Source organism: Salvia hispanica, chromosome 3 (genome assembly GCF_023119035.1).
Source record: "Salvia hispanica cultivar TCC Black 2014 chromosome 3, UniMelb_Shisp_WGS_1.0, whole genome shotgun sequence".
Taxonomy (NCBI): Eukaryota; Viridiplantae; Streptophyta; class Magnoliopsida; order Lamiales; family Lamiaceae; genus Salvia; species Salvia hispanica.
The window spans coordinates 3,845,142-3,856,895 of record NC_062967.1 but is presented as its reverse complement, the minus strand read 5'-3'; the positions used below and the strand labels follow the sequence as shown (position 1 = coordinate 3,856,895).

Sequence of the window (11,754 nt, the reverse complement as noted above, 5' to 3'; positions counted from 1 at the left end):
ATATACTTTGACTAGTTCTTCTTGTATGAATCAACCATATTGACAAGGTATAGATTTTTAACATGTGGAATATGCTGTGTACTACAATAATTGAGTTTTCCTTTCAGCCAATGAAACAGGTTCCGGATACGACGTCGTAGCATTTCACACTTTCCGAGGTATTTATGGTAGTAGTCTCCAACTCTCAAGACTCGAGATAAGTTGGAATTCCATCTTTGGAGATTCATGAATAATTACAAACTCATATTTAAATATTCTTGCAATGATTATATTTTTTCTACACTATTAATGTTCTTTTACAAACTTACTCTGATCATGAAATGAGGTTTCATATTTTTATTTAATTTGCAGTTATGGGATGGGAGATTAATGAAATTTTAGTTAGCGAGAGGGCAGTGTAGAAATTTCATCATGGGGGTCCAAAATTAAATTTTTAAAAAATCATATAAATTAAATTATAAGGTTCAAAATGTAAAAATTAAATGCAATCCATCATAACATTTGTCATTCTTCATCTTTGAAATCGTGCATAATAGTTGCATTGGTAATTTTAACAAACACATCCTTTTCCATATAAGGAACTAAGCAATCATTCAACGATAAAGAATCACGGAAGAAAGTTTCTTGAAATAACGATCCATATATCTACAAAAATATTCAACACGATTAAGTTTGCAAAATATAAATCATACACAAAAAAGGATAAAGTTCATCTTACGCTCACAACTAAAAGAATAAAGAGTAAACAAAATATACAATATGATCAAATCTAAAATGTTCTGTCAAAATCAAATAGTGTAAAACTATTAATACATACACATCAAATTAAGAATATGGGTAAAGAATTCCAACACAAAATCGCCGTAGCCATTGAATTACATAAGATATCTTCTTTCTCCCTATTTGAATTTTATGTGTACCAATTTAGAGCTTGAATATGATTATTTAGGTCTCAATTTACATAACTATTGCAGCCAAACAAAAAAACAACCTATGTAGAAAAATCAATTGAATTATATTTGAGTTTTAAAATATACCTAATTTTATATAACCAGATTTCGATTACACTCAGAAGGAGTAGAACGGCAGAAGGAGAAAACTAATTAAGAGGAAACGATTTATGGAGTACTTCCTCCGTCGCATTAGAAGTCCCATTTATGGGGCACGGATTTTAAGAAATGTTAAGAAAAGTGGGTGGAAAAAGTTTAGTGGAATAAGGATCTCACTTGTATATATTGTTTTAAATGAAATGTAGTGAAATGAGTTAGTGGAAGGAGACCCTATTACATTTATGGTAAAAATGAACCGGGACTCCTAATCGTGGACGGATTAAAATAGAAAAATGGACTATTTGTGAACGGATTAAAATAGAAAATGACTCTATTCTGACGGAGGAAGTATAATTTTGCTGAAATCTATCTTTAGTATTATATATACATTATAAATTACGATTAATGTGAAATTACTAAAATATCCCTATATATTTTTAAAAATTAGTGGGGGACTATGGGCGCTCCTGGCCCCACCCCCCCTCCGCCCTAAGAGGGGATAAACTATTAAGTTAATTTTGAAAAAGTGAAATGACTCTAGAGTTAATTACATGGTTGTCAATGTTTGTCTCTAATAATTGCAGTTGTATCCTAAAGATTCGTATCCTTTTGGTTTGAACTAATAAATCAATGGAGAAACTTTTTTCTAAGTTAGTCTAAAATTTAGGATACTATTATTAGTTTAATACTATTAATATTATCAATTATGTATACCGAATTACCGATGTACGCAGAGCCGTGACAGAACTTGATATCAATTATCAAAGCATGATTAAGAAAGTCCAGATTAGCTTAATTTAAACAATAATATAATAGGAAGGTAAATTTTATACGTTGTGAACACAAAGGGATATGAAAAGGACCATGATTGTTAATAATAGGAACCGTAAACAAATTGAGCTAATTTAATAACTTTACTAAAAGCTTATTAAAAATCTTATTTCAATTGTTTGTTAATTTCTAAATCACTAAATGTACAAATTTGAAAACCGCATATTTTTCACTAAGCAATTAGCGAATAGCAATTTAAAATTTTAACATTAACCATTCTTGGGCAACACCGACAGAAAAAAGAAAAATATACTATACTATACAATTAAGTTAAAATTAATGGAGCAAAAGACAATAATTGTCAAATCATATTCGCGCCAAACGCGTCATCCGTTGGCAATTTTATACCGGTTCTACTCCCATTGTCCTTGTTTAAAATGTCTTATAACTAGTATGAGTTTTAAAAAGTTATTTGATTTTATTTAGTAAAGTGAATAGAAAAGTCAGTTGGAAGATGAGATCTATTTTTATTTATTAATTTTATAATAAAATATGAATGAAATGAGTTAGCGAATATAAGATCCAACTTACTAAATGTAGTACAACTAAACGAGATATTTATTGTCGAAGGACAAAAAAAATGAGACATTTATTGGTGAAGGAGGGAATATCACTTATCCATCATTAATGATCACACAAATTATTCTATTTGCAGTAAAATGTTGTTTCATCCGTTTAGGATTAAATGTCATAATTAAATTTAACGTTGATTTTAAGAAATATTAGATAAAAGAAGTAGGAGAAAATGTCAACGAAATGTAAATATACTTATAGAGTAAAAGGGATATAGGAGCAATTTTTTTGAAAAATGTGCAATTAAATTTTAATTCATCAGTGCATACATGTTTACTGCACATGTTATGGCTTATTTCGTATAGTTCAAATTGCATACTTCTTTCGTTCATAAAAAATAGATCCATATATGGATGCGTGTTATGAGTTTTGAAAAATAAATTAATAAAGTAAGATAGAAAATGTGAAAATGTGAACAAAACATTAGAGAGAAAATTTTTCATTTTTAAAAATAAGACTAGTTTTTGTGGACACTAAACAATTATAAAAAATGAATTATTTTCTTTTTAGTTTGAACCCATGACCTTAAATTCACACACTTCGCGTTGCCAACTACTCTACGATTATTTTTGATTGATGGATGGAATTTATACTCCTATAAATGAAGACAAATATCAATCCTCCAAAAACAACAAATCGGAGGCGACAAAAAAAATAGAAAGACAAATGAAGAGCGCCACCACAACGCCGCCACTCCACTCTCTCCACCCACTCCGCGCCGCCACTTCAACCGCCTATTCGCAGCAGCCTACACCGCCCCTATCCTTCCTCCTCTACCACCACTCCCTCAAACTCCTCCCTCCACCTCCCCAATCTCCCTCCTCATCTCCCCCTCCCCCCTAATCTCCGACCTTATTCTAGCCTTCATGTGGTCCACATCGCGAGGCCTTCGCATGAACCCGGTCCACCGACACGAGAACCTCGAAAAGGCGCTGGACCGGAGGGATTTCCGGGGTTGGACATATTCATATGCACGGCGGATCCCTACAAGGAACCCCCATCGACGTCATCAACACGGCGTTGTCGGTCATGGCGTATGACTACCCGGCCGAGAAGCGTCGGTGTACGTGTCGGACGACGGGGATCCGAGCTGACCATGTTTGCCTTCATGGAGGCGGCGAGGTTTGGGAGGCTTTGGCTGCCGTTTTGTAGAGAATAAAGTAACCGAGGATGTCCCATGCGTATTTTAGCTCCACTTATGATCTAACCGCCAAGACCCTCGAAATCAAGGTGAGATGGTTAATCATTCGGTTATATGACGGGACATAAATCAAATTTTTTTAAAATTAAAAGTTTTTAAGTAGAAACGTAAACTATAAATGATGGTAGTTTTTGTGTTCACGATTGGTTAATACTAAATTCTTGATGGACCGAGAACTATTATCTCAGTCGTTAAAGTAGTCTTAGGACTAGTATCAATTTGATTTTAGCAACCACTCAAGTCAATGAATTCTCAATACTAGTACTATATGTTAGTGTTTGTTTCATATTTTTCCATGTTTAGATGTATTGTGGAGTACTATCTTACTAATGGTGTAACCATGTTTAATTATACTGAAAAGAAAATTTTAAGATAGCCAAAATTAAATGTTTTTCGATGTGCTATACCCCATCAGTCCATCCGTCTATAAAATAATATAGTCGAATCCATTTTGCATTTTTGGACGTCCAATTTAAAGTAATTTTTTTTTAATTTATGATTGGTGGATCACATGCTTCATAAAATTACTACACTCACAAATATATTACTATAAATTACTAATTTGTAAAAGTAGAATTAAAATTTTTACTTAACTTTTTAACCAGCTTTCATTCACCTTTCTTAATTTTTGTACTGAATGAAAATGAAATTTTAAATCATTGACGATGAAGCATTGTTTGAATGACTGGCAAGACTAATAATATTCTTGTTAATCTTTATTTATTATTTTTTGGCGTAATCTTATGTTTCTGTTGCAGGCTGAAAATTATTTTGGTATTTGCCTTAGACTTTGATATGTTTGCCCGAAATAGGCCAAAATAAGGCCTTTTCGATTTTCAGCAAGATCTTGAAAATCATCACCATTTAATTTTAATCGGCGCACTGACTTTGACAGCCCAAGTGATAACACAAGAGATAAGATAACTATTCACATGTTTATCAAACACATGTATTCATCTTCAAAGTTAAAATACAAAGTCTAGGACTAGAGCTGCCCAAGGTTTATCGAACGTGTTCGTTAACGAAATCGCGAAAAATATATCGAACCGAAACCGTGAATTTTAGAACCGTGGTTCGGTTCGTTAAATTTTTCGAACGAAACCAGACGAACCGCGGTTCCCGAACCGACTTTCACGGTTCCAACCGCCAACACAATGATAAATTTAAACATAGTTAATCCTTATATTAAAACTATACTCCATTAAATAAAACATTGTCGAATGATCCGGTTTATGAGTTTTATACTCTTATATATAACTTTCATTTTTAGATTTGGTAATATCCGTAGAAACAATAATATGGGACAAAATTTTGTAGCAAAAATAACTTTATAATACTATTTGGAAAAATTGGATGGTAATTTGAAAAACATAAGATAAAAGATAATAAAATAAAATAACTAAATTACAAGATGGAGTCTATGTTGTATGGTTTATGGTAATAACTTTATAATACTATTTCCGATTTTATTAATTAACATATTTTTTTACGTATGGAATCTATTGAGTATGGATAATTATTAATAAATATTTATCCAACATTTTTTAATAAACTTAGAAGAATTGATTACTTTAAGTAAAGTATAATAAATTAACATTAACCAATTGGTTAATGTTGTAGTCTTCAAAATTGATTAGTTTAGTCTTCAAAATTGATTGGTTGACGGTGAGGCTGCACTATTCAAATTGATCCATAAACACCATTTCTTTTATTTTTATTTATTTATTCTTAAATGTTGATTTTAAATTCAAATTGGATCTCATTTCTCTCTATTTTTATCTATATTAAATACTCCTCTCTATCCTTACTTACACTCACCTCATTTTAGTGTTAACAAGAATTTCTCTTTCAATCTCTCAATTTAATCTACCCATTTCCTTGTTCCAATTTATTTTATAATTTCAAACTATATGGCAAAAAAAATAACGGAAAAACCGTGAAACCGCGAAACCGAACCTAAACCTTACGAACCGTCGAAAACCGGTTCCGAACCTAAAACGCGGTTTTCGAAGCAAAGCAACGTGAAACAGCCTCCACGGTTCGGTTCCGTTCCATATTTCCCAAAACCGGAACCGGCGGTTCCGAACAAACCGCCGTTCATGAACCGTGACGTGTCTATCTAGGACTAGTACCAAAGAACTTGATTGATCTAGTACAATCCAAATGATTTTTTCTCTAGTATTTCGCATGTTTTTTTTTTTTTTTTTTTTTATTTTTTATTTTTTTGTAGTGATGCACTTGATAGCTCATCGAATAATTTCATGTTGGAGTAAATTGTGTGAATGAATAACACTTGGAGTATGAAATGGTGATAGATGATGTATGAGAGCATGAAGATGAAGGTGGAAAGTGTGGTTGCAAAAGGTAAAGTGAGTGATGAATACATTTCAAGTGAAGAAGAGAGTCAAATTTTGAATCAATATAGGACCAAGATTTTAGTCGACAAAATCATCCCCTATCATTCAAGTGCTATTAAACTCTAAGAAAGATGTGGACACTTGTGGTGAGCCTATGCCAAATCTTGTATACATCTCTAGAGAGAAGAGCAAGGGAAGCCCACACCACTTCAAGGCCGGTGCCCTCACGCGCTCGTCGGTATTCCATTCTGTTCGTTCCCATCCCTTTTGTGTTACATCTCGTATTTCTCTAACCTTTAATTTGTTTCATGTCGAAGCTTCGAGTGTCGGCCACCATGACCAACTCACCAATCATCCTAACATTGGATTGTGACATGTACTCAAACGATCCACAACGGCCCAAAAAGTGTTGTGCTACTTTGGACGTCCTAAGCCCTTGGACCAAACTATGCATATGTCCAATTCCCAACGGTACCATGGGCTCAACAAGGACGATATATATGCTTCCGAGCACAAGCGCCTCTTTCTAGTAAACTCAATGGGCCTTGATGGTCTAAAGGGGCCCAATTATGTCGGGGCGATGTTTTTTCCACCGACGGCCTTCTTTGGGGGCCCCTCTCATACGTACCTCGAGGCCCCGGAGCTCAGCCGGATTATATTGTTGATAAGCCCATCAATGGCAAAGAAGTTCTTGGGAAGGCCCATCAAGTTGCGGGGTCTATTAGAAAACCAAACGAGTTGGGGTTCCCAAGTGGCATGACCTTTTTAGATTGAATTGGTTGAGGGGGCTCGAGCTCCCTCCAACCAACTTCTACGGTTTGTAACCGTACTATGAACTTATTTGCTCTGTCCCGCAACTATAAAGTATGAATGCTTGAATGCAGATTGGTTTCCGATATGGATCACGGTAGAGGATTACTACACAGGATATCGGCTTCAATGCGAAGGTTGGAAGTCGGCATTTTGTAATCCAAGTAGGGCGGCATTTTTGGGCGATATTCCTATCACTATAAATGATGTTCTAAACCAGGTGAAGAGATGGTCGGTTGGGCTTTTAGAGGTTGCATTTTCCAAGTATAGCCCACTAACATATGGTTCAAGGACTATGGGTATCTTAATGGGCCTTGGTTATGCACACTATTCTCTTTGGCCCATTTGGTCCATCCCAATCACTATTTATGCTTTAGTACCTTCATTGGCCCTCCTTCAAGGGCTTCCCATTTTCGCCAAGGTACATTTAAGCATCACACTTCAACTAATTGCATTACATGATCTCATACATTTGATGTTTATATGTGTGTTTAGGTTTCAGAGCCTTGGTTCTTGCTATATGCATTTCTTTTCCTTGGATCATACGGCCAAGATTGCTTCGACTTCATATCAACACACGGCACGTCCCGGAGATGGTGGAGCGACCAGAGGATGTGGCTAATGAGGGGGCCTTCGGCCTTCTGTTTCGGGAAACCCTGGAGTACATAAGCAAGTGTTTGGGTATGGAGACACATGGGTTCAATGTGACTAGCAAAGTGATGGAGGATGAGCAGAGCCAGAGATATGATAATGGGATCTTTGAGTTTGGTGTTGCTTTTCCCATCCAACCATTTGTGAGCAACATACAAATTAATAAGAATACACACCTTTTCACAGAATTGGGGGTAAAGCATATATACGAGCTCTGCTCTACGCACCACCTGCCTTCCCTGGCCACAAAACACTGGCCACGGCGAGAATGACCGATGGCATCCAAATTAAAACGGTCAGCGTTGACGAATATTAGCTACATACTACGTAAATATCAGCTTCCCTGTCATGGAAAGTTAGATCAAGCTAATTCAGCAACAACACCAATAAAATTGGGGCCAGAGATTACTGGGCATCGTTGTTTCTTGCCCGTTGCTCGTCCCTACTGCACCTAGGATCTTCCTCGCCACTAACTTCGCCAAGTCTCTCCTGTTAAACCAATATTTCTATGAACAATTGATTAAAAACTGAAAATACCTTTAAAGATGCATTCTGAGCAACAAGTTGCTCATACTCGCTCTCCATATGTGCCATTTTAGCCCTAAGAGCTGCATTTTCCTCTTTCAACTTTTCAGCACGCTGGGCCAGTTCATCGCATTCCGCCTATACAATGGGAAGAAACCAAAAAAACAGATTTAAAAATTTGAATTATTATTCTAACACAAAAAAAGGAGGGAGTTGAGAGTGACCTGCTTCCGCAATCTGGATCTACGAGCAGTTTCCCCGGTTTGACTGCTTTCTTTTTGTTTTTTAAGCTCCCTTTCATCCTGGACATTCAATATGCATATACATAGTCAAAGTCTTGGGCAAAATTAATAAATAAACTTAAAAATGACCACATTGAAGCAAAACCTCATTTTTCCCAAAAAAAATAGTAAGTAGCAAGTTTAGAAGATTAATAAAGATTAAATTTAAATCTATAAAACATATATCAATTAGATGGTGTCACAGTATACAATGTATCAATCACATTGTGAAACAACTAGTATGAAACTGCAGTTTCACAAATCACAAGTTGCAATTATGCAAGACCGAAACCATATGACTGAGTAATTCACTTGATGACACTGAAAATAGATACTCAACTCAAATTGTCAGTTGTAATTCAATCAACTGTCTGAATCTGTTATAATCTATCTACATGTGTCAAGCCAACATCCTATATTCACCCATGCTTTCACAGGTTTAGAGATGAAAATATTACGAGTAGCCTGAAAAAAGTATCTGCAATTTGTTAGATCAATTTTATGTTAAACCTACAATCTAATTAACTGCAATGAATGCAAAAGTTCATTGCACAAACTTTTTAACCTGAATCCAAAGTTGTGATTGCATGTTGTCTCGTGATCCTGTAGCGACAATTCCTCCAGCTGCCGGAGTAGCAGGGACCTTTCCTCGCATTGCGGGCATAGCAGATGACTGACCAGCACCCCAGTAATCCATTCTACCTTTTAGGGTGCACACCATTTGCTGTGGCACCTGATGCTTTTCCAGGTTCATCATTCTTCCCTGTAATCATATTTAAACTGCCCAAACTTCCCTTGGATCTTTTGATGGGCAGTTTCCCCTTTCCCTCAGATGACTTTCCATCTACCTCCATGTTTCCTTGAACATTGCACTATATATACATTTGGAAAACATTTCTGATTAGTTTATTGGATAACTGGGGATACATTAGAGAGAGAGAGGGCGCGGAAGAAGAAGAAACGAGATGACTCACTGGGGCTTCAACAATACCATTAGGAGAAGGCATGGCAAAAGGACTAAAAGGATAAGATCCCTAAAATTTTCAAATGAAAATGAAGGGTTATGAGTATCTCTGGACAGCATGAATCATGCAGCTGAAAAGAAAAAAAGAAAAGGATGCCAGTAAGGAAATACCGGAGCCATAGTTGGATGGCCGTATATGCCCCCAGGGGGATACATGGCGACATATGGATGTGGTGGAGTGCCATATGGTGGAATGAATTGCTGCAAAGACCAGAGTAAGCATGCAACTAAGCAACGAACTATGTTTACAATGGACCAAGAATTGAACAGCAATAAAAGCTAAGCAAAGTCAAGTTCTATTTAACAAGAGAGGAGTGCTTAACACAGATCATTCTTGGCAAAGAAAGACTATCAGAATTTCCAAATTGCACTTCATACCTGAACTCCCCACATGTAGGGGTGTGGCTGTGGACTCGATGCTAAGAACCCATGTGGAGGCATAGGAGAATATGTCTGCAAAAAACAACAAAGTTACTATGTCCATATCAACAATGGAAAGAAGACTATATGAGTATCTCTCAAAAGATGCTAACCTGAAACCCAGACCAATCTGCCGGAACTGGACCAGATGCAGAAGATGCCTGTTCCTGAGAATTCCAAAATTACCTACATTTTAATTAACAAAAACACAAACAAAACTGTATATTTTGACCCAAAGGTTCATGCCCAACCTGTGCAGAAGGAGTTTTTGGCTCCTTTGGTTCTTTCCCCTCTTTAGGAGTTTTATCCACATCACTGCCACTCATGATTCAAATTAAACTTACTTCTAAATTTGCTAGTATCCACTTCCAATCATTCTGCCACAAAAATGCCATACACAAATTATTAACAAACTAGTAGAAAATAATCAAACAAAATTCTAATTCCGATAGACACAAATTCAGATGCACAAAGCCAATGTCTTTTGCACATGACTCTAACAAACCATCGAAGCACATGCAGGCCGTCTAAGATTAGGCACTCAAACGTTTTATAAGAAAAAAGCATTCACCAGCCAATGTCTTCAGCCTCATACTGATCGCACTCTTAAACTAAATAGCCATAACTAAATCCAACTAAGTTAATGAATAGTTAAAATTCTCAATTATCCGCGGAAAATTATAACTAATCAAACACGAACCAGAATATAGCCGAAAGATAGCGATTGAATCCAACACAAATAATTACAGAGCTTGTCAAAGACAAAGATTCAAGCTTTCAATAATTCCAAAATAGTTATACCGCTAATAGACAAGGAGCTCGAACACGGTGAATACGACCAGTGAGTCAACTCAGCTTCAAAACGGCTGGAATCCCGCTCCCTATCTAACTCTAAACTGGAATTCAAACAACTTTGCAATTAAACAAACGTGTCACCTACAAAGGGGAAGGGGCATCAGAAAACAAGCTAAAATTCAGCAAACTTTCGAAATTCGGAATTGGGGGAATGAAGAGAGGGAAAATTAGAGGTTGGTTTGTGAGATCGTCGACATTGCTGACCTGTGTCGTTGTCCCGATGATTTGCAGAGAGAGGAAGAGAGCGCCGATGTGGTGTCCACCGTGGATTTAAGGGTTGATGATTGGATCCAAATCGTGGACTGTTTAACGGCTGAGATGGAGTCACTCCCCGGGTCGCTCCATATGGATTAGGATCCGACTCGGATGGCCCATTAATTAGATTGTACTGTACAGGTACATTTGGGCCTAACTGTCGATTTTCTATATGTTGGAATTAATTATTAGTACTTGCATTTATATTAATCATTAGTGAAATCATTAAATTTTATCCATGACATAGACTTAAAAGTCTTATTTTTATCTTTTTTTTTTAAATGATCAAAATTTAAATGATTAAATTTTGATGAAGCATATTACTATCCCACATTTATGATTTTTCGGGTCAATCATCCTAAATTTTATTTTTGCTCAAGTTTGAATTTCCTGTCCTAATTGATTTTTTTCTTAAAAATGATTTTATACTTATAACAAAAGATGTATGAGTCATGTTTTCTCAATCAAGACACTTGACATCTTACTAAATCTTTAAAAAATTGCTTGTCATTTGTTTTTTTTTAAAGAATCATTTCATACATTTCCATCAAATATTGGCGTAAAATGACGGCGATGAAGTAATGAGTGCACTTTGGGAATAGATTATAAGCACATTTCACAAACATTTGAAACAAAACATTATACCAAGTTCAAAAGTAACGTAATGAAGTTTCAAAATTAAGTTACAATGATGATTTCAGCTAAAATGGGCCCATTCTCTCAATTTTTTTGAATAGTTATATTGGATTGGGAATATATATATTTTTTGACCTATCGAACTTAAAAGAATTTAGGTTATAAATTTTCAATAAAACCTTAGTTCAATTTATTCATATCAATAATCATTATGTATCTGTGCCTCAAACTGTATAGACGTCGTTAAGTCCAACAAATATCTCAAATTCTTTTTCTTTAATAGTAC

At 35.6% G+C, this 11,754-nt stretch overlaps 2 pseudogenes; one reads left to right on the top strand and one right to left on the bottom strand.

Annotated features, from left to right (window-relative positions):
- Positions 1-3,119: 3,119 nt before the first annotated feature.
- On the top strand, positions 3,120-7,670 carry LOC125215446 (annotated as a pseudogene).
- On the bottom strand, positions 7,632-10,770 carry LOC125211053 (annotated as a pseudogene).
- Between the last annotated feature and the right edge of the window lie 984 nt (positions 10,771-11,754).